Source organism: Prionailurus bengalensis, chromosome D4, assembly GCF_016509475.1.
Source record: "Prionailurus bengalensis isolate Pbe53 chromosome D4, Fcat_Pben_1.1_paternal_pri, whole genome shotgun sequence".
Lineage (NCBI taxonomy): Eukaryota > Metazoa > Chordata > Mammalia > Carnivora > Felidae > Prionailurus > Prionailurus bengalensis.
In genome coordinates this window covers 43,895,347-43,910,796 of record NC_057359.1, presented here as the reverse complement: position 1 = coordinate 43,910,796, position 15,450 = coordinate 43,895,347, and the positions used below count along the sequence as shown (strand labels likewise).

Sequence of the window (15,450 nt, the reverse complement as noted above, 5' to 3'; positions counted from 1 at the left end):
TGGAGTCTAGCGACTTAACACGAGTTTGCACACAATTAAAGTCTCAGTAAATCAAATTCCCAGATTACAGTGCTTGACAATCTCTCTTCGGCAAAAACACACACAGTTCATTACTGGAGATGACACTTAACCCTCACATTTGCACAAGTGACTTCGGTAACTGCCCTAAATTTTCCCGTGTGGAAAAAAAAAAAACAAAACACATAATGGGACCGGGCGGGGGTACTATTTAAAAACTGGGTCATTCCTTATTTGTTCTGATGAGACGGTCCTCGGGAGGGAAAAAGGTTCACGAAGCATCCAAAGAAAAAAGAAAGTACAGCATCCTCGGTGTAGAAAAGTTACAGCTCTTTACACAAGTCAGCTCTAAGGGCTCATTAGTTGGTTTTATTTGTGTTTAGTCACTCGGAGTTGAATGGAACCAGTCCTCCGAAAAGTCATTCCCCACAAGGAAGCCCTGAGGTTCAGCCACGGTAATGCAGAGGAGGAAATGCCCTCAATTCACCTGCGACACCTGCTCGGGCCCCCAGGTCTCTCCTCGCGCCCAGACCCCTGCCCTAGCTCCCCGCCCCCTGTGCCCCAATCCCCGCCCTCTCCCCGCCCTGCCCCCTCCCAGACGGCCGTCGCCCCGGAGGTCCCCAGGGCCCAGACCCCTCGCGCGTCCTGCGAGTGGCTCTCTGGAGCCTGGACGGGCGGCGCGGGGAGGCCCGTCCTGGCGCGGCCTCTCCCCCATCATCACACCCCGCAGGCTCCAGGGACTCCCCGCCCCCGGAAACAGCGGAGAAACTAGGCCGGGAACGCCAGCCCTGGCCACTATCCGCCTCCTTGGCTACCCCCCGCAGGCGGGCCATCGGAACTCAACCCTCCGAGTTGCTACCTGTCCGGCGCCCTCTCAGCCCGGCAGCGCGGGCCGAGTGGAGGCGCGCCGCAGGGTTCGTCCGCGAAAGGCCCTCCACCGCAGACTCACCTGCCGCCTGCTCCACCTTCAGTGCCACCCAGACACAGCCCCTTGCTGGGGCATGAAAGCGCCGGCTACGCGGCCTGCGCGCCCTCGCCACAGCCGGGCGGGGGGACTTGCTCCCGCGGCCGCCGCCGCCACGGCCCGATCTGCGCCTGCGCCGCCTGACGGGCTCGGTCTCGAGGGGCGCCGCATGCAGCGATAACGGCCGGGAGCGCGAGCCCGCGCGGGCGCCTCGGCTCTCCCGGGTCCGGCGGTGCCGGGGGCGGGTCGCCTAGTAGCAGCCGGCTGCAGTGCCGCCCCGACAGCTGACGGCCATATTCCTGTTCCCTTTTCTTTTTTTCTCCCCCTCCTTCCGCCCTTCTCCACAGAACAGCACTTTCCTTTTCCCCCTCCCTCTCCCTTTCCTACTGCGGGGGTGGGTGGAAAAGGGCGTGGGGGGAGGGGTGGAAAAGGGAGGCCGCGGGGGCGGGGCAGTGCTAGAGTCCCGCCCCCGGGGAGGGCCGAGGCCGCGCGGTCACTGCTCCCCTCCCCCCGCCTCCCGCCGCGACCCCCGGGGGGCGCGAGGTCCCAGTCCGGCCTCCTTGGAGCCCCTCCTCCGCATTCGCTCCGCGGGTCCCTCGCCGAAAAGGAGCTGGGAGTGAAGGAAGGGCCCAGGGCGCTACTCTGCTGCCCTTCTTGCGGGGCTCCGACTCTGTGTGGTGTGGGTTTATCGCCCCGGCCTCAGGCAGGTGGCGGCTGCTCCTCCAGGGTTTATCAAAAACGGGGAAAGGGACGCCGAGTCCCTCAGTCCTGGGAGAAGAATGCTGAGCGGGATTCACGTCCCTGGACGAGAAGTTTTCCTTTCCGGGGTGAGAACTGAAATTTCCACGCATGACGGGGGGCGCCTCTGAGGCCGGATAGAGACCCGCCGACTGGGGCTTCCCGAAGTCCTTTTCCGGCTGCAGCGCCCCAAGAGAGTCCTTGGCCGCGCTCCGTGTCGCTACCTGGGCCGAGATTTCGGGATGGGGACTCCGAATGTGGAAATGGGTTGTTTAACCAGTTCTCTCCTGCCTCCTAAGTTTAGGCTCCGTGTCTACATGGATGCACGCAAATTCCTTTCGCCTCCATGCAAATTTTGCAAAATATTTTTGACAACATTTGGAAGTTATTACAGTGAGAAAGAATAACAATTAGTTATTCAGGAAGAAGCAAGTGGTTTGAAACGGTTTTTACCTCCTGGCAAAAAAATAAAAGTAAATGGCGAATGATTTCACAGATTTCATGACAGGTCAAATTTAGAACTGGTAATATTTGTGTATATCTGATGAGTGTTTACATATATAATCATTTTCCTGAGAATTACTTTATTGATTCAATCTGCCCTTTTGCCAAAAAGTGTAAGATTAGACCTCGGTCATGAGCGCCTTGTTGTCCGTTTACTTCTGAAGTTTATTGTATATACGAATGGTTTGAGTTTTGCAGCCAATAGCAGAAACCGTTTTTTTTTTTTTAATGTTTATTTATTCTTGAGGGGGAGAGAGAGAGAGAGAGAGAGACTGTGAGTGGGGGAGGAGCAGAGACAGACAGACAGACAGAATCTGAAGCAGGCTCCAGGCTCTGAGCTGTCAGCACAGAGCCCCACGCGGGGCTGGAACTCAGCATCCCTGAGATCATGACCTGAGTTGAAGTCAGAGGCTTAACTAACTGAGCCACCTAGGCACCCCAAAACTGTTTTCTTAACTACATTAGCAGTCCGAATTGATTCTGTAGAAATGCATAGCAGTGGAAATAATGCTAATTTAGTAATAGTCTGGAGTCCATTTGAGCCCAGTGGACCCATCTTCGACAATCTGGACAACTAGGACTTGAACAGTTAGCTTATGGACTTCTTGTCCTTACTTTCTCAAGTCATATTAATTAATTGTTTAAAAGCATTTAATATAGATAAGATGTCTTAATGGGTAGATTTCATTAACACAGATAGTCTTTTTCTTCTTGGTTTTTTGCAACCACAGAAATAAAAAATGGAAGAAGCCAGTGTATCTCTTCCATTTATTTGACAGATTTTTCTCAATTTGCAATGTGGGTTTTAACTTTTTTCATTATTTTAATTGCCCTATAGATGTGTAGTAGATCTTCATTGTCATTGTCTACCTAAAATTTCATGAATGGGGGCACCTGGGTGGCTCAGTGGGTTAAGCATCCAACTGCGGCTCAGGTCATGATCTAGCAGTTCCTGAGTTCAAGCCCTGTGCTGACAGCTCAGAGCCTGGAGCCTGTTTCAGATTCTATGTCTCCTTCCCTCTCTGCCCCTCCCCTGGTCATACTCTGTCTCTCTCTCTTTCAGGAAATAAATAAACATAATTTTTTTTTTTAATTTCATGAATGAACTTGTATATTTTGGGCCCAATATTTTTGTTTCAGTAGCTTTTCTTGGATCTGAAAGTCCTTAATTCAAGGACCTTCTCAACTGCAATCTTTTGTATCCAGGATTGAAATAAGTTCACTTTAATTTTTAACATGTAAATACTTGAGTCTAAAACATGGGAGGGGAACTGGAGAGCCCAATAACAACATAATTGTTATAATCCTTATAGCATCATGGTTTCAGCTGAGCCTTTATAGATGCAGGAATGCATAGGAGAATCGCTCAGCCCATTGAAAAGGGGAATACAGACATCTGATTGGGCATGGTCACTGCAGATTTCTGGGGATGAGCAACGCAAAAGATTTTAATGGAAATGCTGAAAATTTTCTTAAAATAAGCAAAATTTTTTCAGTGCTACAGCTTGCCAAGTGATTGTCCTCTTCCTGTTTGTTCCCTTGAAAAACTTCTAAACAGTTTTCACAAGACTATTCAAAGACCTTTACATGTCTATACTCCTTTTTATCTGTTTTATTCAACTCCATATTTAACAGAAGCATTATGAATCTAGCAGTTTACTCTGATTATTGTAATTAAGTATTTTTGCAATTTCTTAATGTCTGAATTCCATACTAGATTGTAAGGCCTGTGAGAGCAAGGTTCACGTGTCACATGTGTATTCACATATCATATTCTCTTTCAAATTCAGAATAGCCAACATATGATCAACTTTTTAAAAAAAATTATTAATGTCTATTGATTTTTGAGAGAGAAAGCATGAGTGTGGAAGGAGCAGAGAGAGAGGGAGATACAGAATCAGAAGCAGGCTCCAGGCTCTGAGCTGTCAGCACAGACCCAGATGTGGGGTTCGAATTCACAAGCCATGAGATCCTGACCTGAGCCAAAGTCGGAGGCTTAACCAACTGAGCCACCCAGGTGCTCCATTATATGATAGACTTTCAAAAAGTATTTGATGAATGTCTGACATAAATCATGGTTCCCTCACTTTCTTCCACTTCTCTGGCAAGTTACTTAATTTTCCTTATGTGTAAAGTGGGTAAAATAATATTCACAAGAAGTAAGATCATTTATTAATTTACAACAAGCTATAATGTCAAACAGACCAGTCTAGTAATCAATACTTAGCACATGTGATAGGCAGCCTTTCATTGTACCTTACAATGATCTCTACCTCCTGCGTTATGCCCTTGTGTAATCTCCTTACATTTGGTGTGGGGTGGGCTTATTGACTAGCTTCTAACACACAGAATACGTCAGGAGTGATGAGATGTCTCTAACAAGATGAGGCTATTAAAAAAACCTGTGGCTTCACTCTTGGATTCTTTCTCTCTTATCCTCCTGGATTGCTTACTCTAGGGGAAGCGAGCTACCATGTCATCAGGCAGCTCTGTGAAGGAGTTCAGAAGTGTATCCTTGCCAAGTTGCGCCTTGAGAGGACTGTGACCACAGCCAACACCTCTATTTTAGCCTCCTGACAGACCCCGAGCCAGAATCACCCAACTAAGCTGCTTCTGCTTTCTTTACTCACGGAAACTGTGAGATAAATATTTCTTGCGGGGTGCCTGGGTGGCTCAGTCAGTTGAGTATCCGACTCTTGATTTCAGCTCAGGTCATGATCTCACAGTTCGGTTTGTGAGTTCAAGCCTAGCATCAGACTCTGCACTGGCAAGATCAGCTTTGGTGATTTCATAATTGAGTATGGAGGAGAAACTCGTAAATTCTTAGCTCTTTATTTTCCCAGTCAAAATAAATTAACTCTCGATTCTCTAGGATAGCCTCCACAGCATGCAAATCTGATCCTGATCTCTACTTTCCGATGTATAATCCACATGTTCTACACTGGCGAGTTATTTGGGTCCAGCCCCTTACTCTTCATTTCATTTTTGAAAACATAGGATTTGAAGGCCTGTTGATTCATGCCCACAGGCACTCTGATATACTTCTGGAAAGGGTTTTAAGTAGGAATGATATCAACAAACACAAGATCTGCATTATTCATATGATATCTAAATGACCCAGTGTGTCCTACTCTCCACAGGGAGCATTAGCACACTCTCTTTGTCCCCCCCTCCAGTATCTTTATCTGGCTGTGGACTCTGTATCATCATTCACAGAATGGCCTCATCGAGAGTCTTTTGGAGTTACTCAGCATATTCTTCATCCAATTCTCTTTACTAGGCCTACGGGCCAAACATAGCTGGACTAGCAGTGTGAAGGACGGGCACAAGGCTCTTGGTCTTGAGTCAAAGTGGAGTAAACGATCCTGAGAACAATGTCCTAACATCATAAAGAAGAGTAGGGATTAACAAAGGGAGAAAAACAGAGAAAGAAATAATGGGTAGAGAGGTTGACAAGAAGACACCTTATATGAATATCTGAGACACAAGACCAGCTGTCCATGGCTGGATTTCATGGGCTCCCTAAGGATTTTAAGTCGAGAGCATAGTCCTCTACCCTCAGGCTTTCCCCACTCCTGGGGAACAGTGTCTGGGCTCACTTGAACACCACTCTAGCACCCAACACCTCCAAATATGGTTAGTCCCCCTAACTAACATACGTCTACATTCATCCATCCAGGTATATTCCTAGTTTCCCACTTTTACTGTTGCCTATCCTGACTAGAGTGCAACTCTAACCCGCTTACCTTTTTCTGAGCCTTCTTTTATTCCTCACATCATAGCAAATCATCCTGACCATAGGTCAAGAAATACATGTATTCTGTATTTCAAAGATTAATTAAAAAAAAAACTTTTATTAAGGAAAAAAACAGGGGTGCCTGCGTGGCTCAGTGAGTTAAGCATCTGACTTCGGTTCAGGTCATGATCTCATGGGTTCGAGCCCCACATTGGGCTCTGCACTGACAATGTGAAGCCTGCCTGAGATTCTGTCTCTCCCTCTCTGTCTGCCCCTCCCCCACCTATTCGCTCTCTCGGTCTCTCTGTCTCAAAATAAACTTTAAAACAAAAGAAAAGAAAAAAACAATAAATACAAACATAAACAAAACTAATAGTATGATGCACTCTTTTGTGTTTATCACCCAGCTTCAACTCATAGTTAGTCTTGGTTTCATGTATCCCCTTCCTCACTTCCCTCTCCTCGCCAAGTATTTTGAAGCAAATACTTGACATTTCATTTCATCTGTAAATACTTCAGCAGGTAGCTCTAAAAAATAAGGACTTTTTGGGGGTGTCAGGGTGGCTCCATCAGTTAAGTGGCCGACTCTTGATTTCTGCTTAGGTCATGATCTCACAGTTGTGGGATTGAGCCCTTTATCAGGTTCTGTGCTGGGTGTGGGGCCTACTTGAGATTCTCCCTCCCCTCTTCCTCTACCCCTGCCCTATTTGCACGCACACACACTCTCTCTCTAAAAAAAAAAAAAAAATAAGAAAAAAAGATAAGGACTTTTTAAAAAACATAAGCACAAGGCCATTCTCATCACTAAAAATTATTTTAATTAATATTTTACTTTATTATGGGGCACCTGGGTGGCTCAGTCAGTTGAGCGTCGGACTCTTGATTTCCTCCCAGGTCATGATCCCATAGTCGTGGGATCAAGCCCCAGGCTAGGCTCTGCAATGAGCGTGAAGCCTGCTTAAGATTCTCTCCCTCTGCTCCTACCCACCCCCCACCGTGCTCTCTCTCTCTCTCTCCCTCTAAAATAATATATATATATTATATATATATTTTTTATATTATTAAATATTTGGGTTTTTTTTTTTTGAGAGAGAGAGAAAGAGAAAGAACGTACATGTAAGTGGGGGAGGGGCAGAAAGTGGAAGAGCAAGTAGCCAAAGCAGACTCAGCAGAGAACCCAAGTAGGGGCTTGAACTCACAAACCATGAGATCATGACACACACCAAAGTCTGATGCTTAACTGACTGATCCACCCAGGGGCCCAAGGGTTGTTTTTTTTTTTTTTTTTAATGACAAAAAAAAGCTGCAAAGTATTAATATTGCATACTCTCTTACCCCTTTCCACTCTTCATGGATGTGTACAACTCCTCCCTGGAGGATTTGAGTTTGCATTACACCTCTGATTGGTAAACTAGAATGTTGCTACCCAGATTCCTCCATGATTCAGATAATATAGGGTAGGGACTCTTTCCTTTGAAATTTGCCCACTTAAAGATGTTTCACTATTCAGGGGCACCTGGGTGGATCAGTCTGTTCAGCATTCGACTCTTGATTTCCTCTCAGGTCATGATCTTGCGGTTTCGCGAGTTTGAGCCCTGCATTGGCTCTGTGCTGACAGTGCAGAGCCTGCTTGGGATTCTCTCTCTCTCTATCTCTCTGCCCCTCCCCTGCTTGTTCTCTCTCTCAAAACAAACTTAAAAAAAAAATTGTTAAGGATGTTTCACTATTCAGATCAAAGACCCCATAATACATAATAATCAGAGACTGCCTAAAAAATCTCAAAATTAATAGCCAATTTCTAGCTTATATTTAATGTGAGTTTAATAAGCACAGTATTGTTTTACATGCCCTGGCAAAAAAAAATAATTGGGATCTGATGCTGATACCCTTTAACACCTACTCAAATTTCCCCCTACTTTCATGGCTCCTTTCACACAGAAAAGGAGAAAATGACCTGAATACTAGAAGCTATCACTAAACCAGAATAATTTCAACCTCTTTTTGTTGTTCTCCCAACTCTAGTTCTCTAGCCCAATTTCTCTGAGCTATGTACTTAGCCATCAAACTACCTCCAGTGTCTAAATGATATCTAACATTTTACATGTTCAAAGCACAACTCTTATTTCCCTCCCTGCATGGCATCTCCCCCCAAATATTCCTTTTTAAGCTACCTCATTTCATTATATGGCACCACAATCTATCTATCTTGCCAAATGATGTCCTCTTCAACCCCCAGATCCAAAGATGGATCACTTGAACTAGGGGTTAGGGAAGATGTCATCTGGCAAAATAGAGAAGAAATGGAGCTGGCATCAGCATTGGAAGAACTGTCCAGCACTCTCAGAGGCCAGTACTGGGCGAGCCACAAAAGGACCATTGCCTACAGACCATTGGTTGCCATTTAGTGGTACACAACAGGCAGTTATGTGACATCAAATGAAGCAGTCACCTCAGCTGTGTGTCTGACCATTGAGGCATGTGGTCTTTCCATTGGCATCAGCCTGCATATAGCCGTGACTCTTTTTTTTTTTTTTTTAAGGGCTTGAACTCACAACCTTGAGATCTAGACCTGGGCTGAGATTAAGAGCCGGACATCTAACTGAACCACCCAAGCACCCCTGTGACTCTTGACTAAAAGAATATAAGCCTGTATCCTGAGATTTGAACACCTAACCACATTGTGCACGTAAACAACAGCTTTTTTTAGTTTTCCAGGATCAGGTCAGAGGGACTCGACACCCAGAAAGACAGTAATGGTATAGAAGGGAAAGCTTTGGGAGGGACTGGGCAGAGGTAAAACCATCACCTTACAGAGAAAATATGTGTTAGATAAGCTGTATTCAGGCATGACTTACAGTGCTTTTGACCACAAGTTCAATGTTAATAAATCAATGATATATATTAAATAAGGTTTCTTTAAACAGAAACACACATAAAATGAGGTTATATGTTGATTGGTTGAAGCAAATGTGAGCAAAGTCTCTCAGGAAAATATTTCTGGTAGGAACAATGGTTAGCATTTGCTAATTCGGTGTTCCCTGCCTACCCTATTTAAAACAACAGTCACATTATATCATCTTGCCCTGTTTTACGTTTTCCCCATACTCTGGTCACTGACATTTACTGGATATTTATGTGTTTACTATCATATCAGCATATAAGTTCCATAGGACAGGAACTTTATTTTATTCACTAATGTATCCCAGGCGAGAAAGGCAGTAATAATCCATAAATATTGTTGGTGAATCAATCAAATGATTTAACAGCCCTTAAGGCGTCTGTTCTCATCACCAATTTTCAGCCTTCATGTTTATGGTCATTGTTCCATTCATGGTTTTACTGAAACCCTAGTCCAGATAAACCCCACCTGGCTACCTCCATCTCTCTGATCCTGCATATGCCTCTGGGACTCTTATCCTATTTCTTCCCTGTGCAGTCTAAGTAAGAAAGTTCTTTGAGTGGGTCCAGAGCATTAAAAATAGTTGTGCATAACTCTATGGTAGCAGTAGTCATTAGCTGACAATGCCTAAAAAGAGAACAACAGCAAGTTAGCAGACCCTGTCTTAACAGATTGGAATGGCATGTTAATTCTCAACCTAATGATTTATTTACTGCTGCCTGCTGCCTTCATTAAGAATTATTAGAGCATTTTCTTTTGAGCTTATCAAAGGGAAAATTGTATTTGTGTTTACTTTAGTCACTAAGGTTAATTGCCATTTTAATACTCTTTTGATGTGCTAATAGCTCTTAATGAGGATCATTAATTAGAAAACTAAAAGGAGAAGGCAGGTTTTTGCAGAAAATTTGAATCTATTCCCACTACTCCCCTAAACTCCATTTCTGGGACTTAACTACTCATTTCACCTAGATTTCTACAGTTAAATCAAATTGAGGCCAATTATAGTCATTGGGGAAGAGTAGAGCAGACAGACTTTTGGATGCTTGCTTACTCCATGAGCAAGTTATTTAATGTCCCTGAGCCTCTTTCCTCATGCATAAAATATTTATCTTTCAGAGTCATTTAAGATTAATTATTATCGTATGCAGCAACCATTCATCAAGCACCTTCTTTATTTTTTTTTTAATGTTTATTTATTTTTGAGACAGAGAGAGACAGAGCATGAGCAGGGGAGGGGCAGAGAGAGAGGGAGACACAGAATCCAAAGCAGGCTCCAGGCTCTGAGCTGTCAGCACAGAGCCAGACCTGGGGTTGGAACTCACAGACTAGACCATGAGATCATGATCTGAGCCAAAGTCAGATGCTTAACCGACTAAGCCACCCAAGCGCCCCTATCAATCCAGTCCCTAAGCTAGGTACTCAACCTTCATTGTCTACTACTCCCCCCCTATAGGGAAATTGTCATTGTAGTTTCCCCTGAGATAATATATGTAAAGCCTCTGTCATAGTGAACAGCACATACTTGGACAGCAGTTAGCATACTACAGCCCCTCGGCCAAATCTACCCTGATGCCTGTTTTTGTAAATTAAGTTTTATTGGAACACAGCCATGCCCATTTGTTAACTGTTGTCTATGGCTACCTTTGCACTAAAATGGCAGAAGTGAAGAGTTATGACAGAGACAATATGGCCCACAAAAACAAAAATATTTGCTCTTTGATCCTTTATAGAAAAAGTTTGCCAACTCATATGCTAGGAGACCAACAATAGTTAGTCTGATTTACTTATGCATCCAAACAGGAGGGCAAGAAAACAAAAAAAGCACATCTAGAGAGGGGGTCACAAATGACTAGAGTCCCAAGGGATCAAAGATTCTTACCAAAAAAAGGGGAAATCGAAGTGAATAGAAATCCTAATTTGTGACTTCCAGATACATTGCCTACTGCAGAATGAGCAGCCTCCCAAATGAAAATGGGAAGCGATGTGCTCATGGAAGAGCTAGAATTCAGTTATGAGTGCTCAGGAGAGAGCCAGGTGAAAGTGCTCAGTGAATAGGTTAAGGATGTAGGGGAGAAATCTGTTTATCACGGAAAAGCTCAGGAAGCAGAGGGGAAAGGTTTGTAGAGGAAGAGTAAAAACAGTGGTAGCTGCAGAATGTCTATAACAAAGGGACTTAGGAGTCTCGCTGGTTGAAAAAATGTCCCTTATCCATTCCAAGAATGTATGAAGTGAACTGAAGGAGATCTTGGGAGATGTGCATCTGCTCTCTAATGCCCCATAGACACTTTCTATCAGTGGCAGGTAAAGAATGGGAAAAGGAAGAAAAAGTATAAGCAGCACAAAAAGGCATGACAAAAAGTGCTTATATTTTGAACAGTGACTAAAGACGGTGACAAGCATGATAAACATGGTGGAATATTCTGGATTCACGATTTCCAAAGGATTCTTATTATACACTTGCTTTACCTTGGGTAGAAGCCCAGGTCCTGGTAGAATCAGTGGCCTGTGGAAGTTGATGGTCTGACCTGTAAATTTTGTAGGCCAGAAGTGAACAGGTCTTAAACATCAGTGCTTTAATTGCAGGTATTCAGCAATTCTGTCAATGAAGTTGTTTCCATTCTTTAAACCTATTGGAATTATGGCAATCAATAGGCCATAACACAGAAAGGTATTTGGAAATAATGGCTAAAAAGAAAAAAAAGAAAAGAAAAGAAAGTGAAACCATACTGTCATGTCAGAAGTTCTTAGTCATGTTTTTTGATATGCTTTTGCTTTCTTGGTTGTTTTGGTTTTTTTTTCCCCCCGAGATAGCACTATCTTTTAAAATATTTTTGTAGTTGTAGGAAAGTCATATAAATGGACCATGATTTCTGGAAAGTTAAAAACAAACAAACGAAACAAGCAACCACCTCTAGTGTTGTTTCAGGGGAGTTCTGACTCTTTAGCGCATATTCTCCTTTCACTTCTTTTTTTTATCATTCATTGTTCATGAGCCTTTTTTACTGTGTACTTTGCAAGTCATGGCATCTCCAGAATTTTTAAGGAGAGTCCTAACTTGTTTAATATCCATAGAGTCAGTATCTCAGGATGACTTTTCTGAAGATTCCATCCTACTGGGGACAAAACTCAGAAGCATTTTTAAGTTTACCTGTTTGGATTCAGTCCAGTTTGCCTTGATCCTAATATTCTTCAGCTCTTTCATTTTTTAAATATATGAAAGTTATTTAAAATTTTTTTTAATGTTTATTTATTATTGAAAGACAGAGAGAGTCAGAGCATGAGCAGGGGAGGAGCAGAGGGAGAGGGAGACACAGAATCTGAAGCAGGCTCCAGGCTCTGACCTGTCAGCATAGAGCCTGACATGGGGCTTGAACTCACAAACTGCAAGATCATGACCTGAGCCGAAGTCAGACACTTAACTGACTGAGCCACCCAGGTGCCCCTATGAAAGTTATTTTAGAGCTGGACTTATAAACTAGTTTTCTCAGAAGGCAGCTAAAATCAAAGTACTATTAGTGATGTTGTCCTGATGTGCTGAAAATAAGTTTTTAAGTTTACTTATTTTGAGAGGGGGAGGAGCAGAGAGGGGGACAGAGAAAATCCCAAGCAGATTCTGTGCCCAGCACATGGCTTGATCCCACAACCATGGGATCATGACCTGAGCTGAAATCAAGAGTCAGACGCTTAACCGACTGAGCCACCTGGCACCCCTGGAAATAAGTTTTTGAGCTGATATGTTATAAAGTATTTTAGTTTCAGAGAAAGGCCACAACTATTTATATAATTCAGCCAGAAAACATGCCTAAATTACAATTCATATTAAGTAAAGGAAAGACAAAGGACCGGTAATTTTTCACTCATTCAGTAAGTATTTATTGAATATCTACTAGGTATCTACACTGTTCTCAGCCATCTAGGGTTGGAGCAAGAACAAAACAGACGAAAACTCCTGCCTTTGGGAAGCTTATATTCTAGTGAGGGAAAACAGACAATAAACAAGATAAATAGGAAAAATATATAATATGGTAAAAAGTTGTAAATATAAGACAAAAATTGTACTGGTAAGGGGAGAGGGGGCTTTTGCCAATGAGCTATTTGTAATTCTTAGTAGGGACTCCAGTCAGCTTTGAATGCTCTTGATTTTTTCAAAATGCTTTGGAGCGTAGGGGCGCCTGGGTGACTCAGTGAGCTGAGCGTCCAACTTCTGCTCAGGTCATGATCTCACGTTCCTGAATTTGAGCCCTGCGTTGGGCTCTCTGCTGTCAGAGCGGAACCTGCTCAGGATCCTCTGTCCCCCTCTCTCTCTGGCCTTCCCCCTTTAGTACTCTCTCTCAGCAATAAATAAACCTTAAAAAAATGCTTTGAAACTTACAAGATACTTAACTAGAAGCTTGACGAGGCTTCCAAGAGACAGGAGTTGGGACTGGTGGTAGCTTGCCCAGTTATCTGATTACTTAAGACCTTATGCATAGACAGAACATTATTCCATACCCAGCCTTCCCTATCTCCACCACCCTTTGGCCTTATCAGTTGCTTTTTATCTACTCAATTAAAGTAAAAAGGGTGGGGAGAGCACTAGAAGTATTTTTGCTTGTATTTTGAGTCTGATGCATTTTTGGAGCTTTTTAATTAATGAAATATATTGAAATTATAAAATTTTTATCTATCTATCTATCTATCTATCTATTTATTTTTACCAAACAAGGTGATTTTATCAAACCACAGGGATAGGACCTGTGGACAGAAAAAACTGCCATAAATGATTTTAAAATAATATACACTGTTATAATAGTTTCAGGTGTACAACATAGTGATCGAATGATTCTATGCATTACTCAGTGCTGATCAAGACAAGTGTACTCTTCAGGGCACTTGGGTGATGCGGTTGGTTAAGCGTCTGACTCTTGATCTTGGCTTAGGTCGTGATCTCACAGTTTGTGAGTTTGAGCCCTGTATTAGGCTCTGTGCGGACAGCACAGTGCCTGCTTGGGATTCTGTCTCTCCTTCTCTCTGCCCCCTCCCCAGCTTGTTCTCTCTCTGTGTCGCTCTCCAAATAAATAAATAAACTTCAAAAAAAATTTTTAAAAAAAGATGTGTATTTTCACCTATTTCACCCATCCTTCCCACCCCCCCCCCCCACCTCCCCTCTGGCATCACTTTGTTCTCTACAATTAAGAGTATGTTGTTTGGGGAGGTGCCCGGGTGGCTCAGTCGGTTAAATGTCCAGCTCTTGATTTCAACTCAAGTCATGGTCTCAGGGTTCATGGGTTTGAGCCCCTAATGAGATTTCGTACTGACAATGGGGATCCTGCTTGGAATTCTCTCTCTCCCTCTCTCTCTGCCACTCCTTTGCTTGCGCTCTCTCTCTCTTTCTCTCTCTCTCTCAAAATAAATAAATAAAACATCAAAACAAAAAATATTCTCTCTCTCTCTTTCTGCCCCTCCCCCACACATGCATATACTCACACACACTCTCTCAAAAAGACAAAAAAGAGGAGAGTCTGTTTTTTTTGTTTCTTTTTTTCTTTGTTTGCTTGGTTTCTTAAATTCTACATATGAGTGAAATCATTTGGTATTTGCCTTTCTCTGATTTATTTCACTTAGCATTGTACCCTCTAGATCCAATAATGTTGTGGCAAATGACAAGATTTTATTACTTTTTTATGGCTGAGTAATATCCCAGTGTGTGTGTGTGTGTGTGTGTGTACACATCTTTTTTTTTTTTTTTTTTTTTTTTAGATTTATCTATTTATTTTGAGAGAGAGTGAGCATGCCTGATGCAGGCCTCCAACTCACGAACCACGAGATCATGACCCGAGCCAAAATCAAGAGTTGGAAGTGTAACCAGCTGAGCCACTCAGGCACCCCAATATATCATATCTTCTTTATCCATTCATCTATTGATGGACACTAAGGCAGCTTCCATAATTTGGCTATTATAAATAATGCTGAAATAAACATAGGGGTGCATATATCTTTTTGAATAAATGTTTTAATATTCTTTAAGTAAATACCCAGTAGTAGAATTACTAGATCATATGGTAATTCCATTTTTAATTATTTGAGGAACCTCCATACTGTTCTCCAGAGTGGCTGTACCAGTTTGCGTTTCCACCAACAGTGCACGAGGGTTCCTTTTTCTCTTCATCATCACCAGCATTGTTTATTCTTGTGTTGCTGATTTTACCCATTCTGACAGATATCTCATGGGTGATATCTCACGGTTTTGATATCACCCAGATATCAAGGTGATATCTCATGGTTTTGATTTGCATTTCCCTGATGATGAGTGACATTGAACATCTTTTCATGTGTCTGTTGGCTGTGTGTCTCCTTTGGAGAAATATGTCTTCTAACCATTTTAAAATTGGATTGTTTGTTTTCATGCTGTTGATTTATAGAAGTTCTTTATATATTTTGGATACTAACCCTTTATTGTAGATATCATTTGCAAATATCTTCTCCCATTCAGTAGGTTGTCTTTTAGTTTTGTTGGTGGTTTCCTTTGCTGTGCCAAATCTTTTTATTTTGATGCAGTCCTAATAGTTTATTTTTGCTTTTGTTTCCCTTACCTCAGGAAACATATCCAGA

General features: G+C 42.9%; 1 protein-coding gene across 4 annotated transcripts in view; it reads right to left on the bottom strand.

Moving 5' to 3' along the window:
- DENND4C (DENN domain containing 4C) overlaps positions 1 to 1,069 on the bottom strand; it is a 123,215-nt gene extending 122,146 nt beyond the window's left edge. For all 4 annotated transcript variants that reach the window (XM_043566157.1, XM_043566159.1, XM_043566158.1 and 1 more), the window contains exon 1: positions 968 to 1,069. The gene's annotated coding sequence lies outside the window, so the exon portion shown is untranslated. The remainder of the gene's footprint in view (positions 1 to 967) is intronic.
- Positions 1,070 to 15,450: the final 14,381 nt, after the last annotated feature.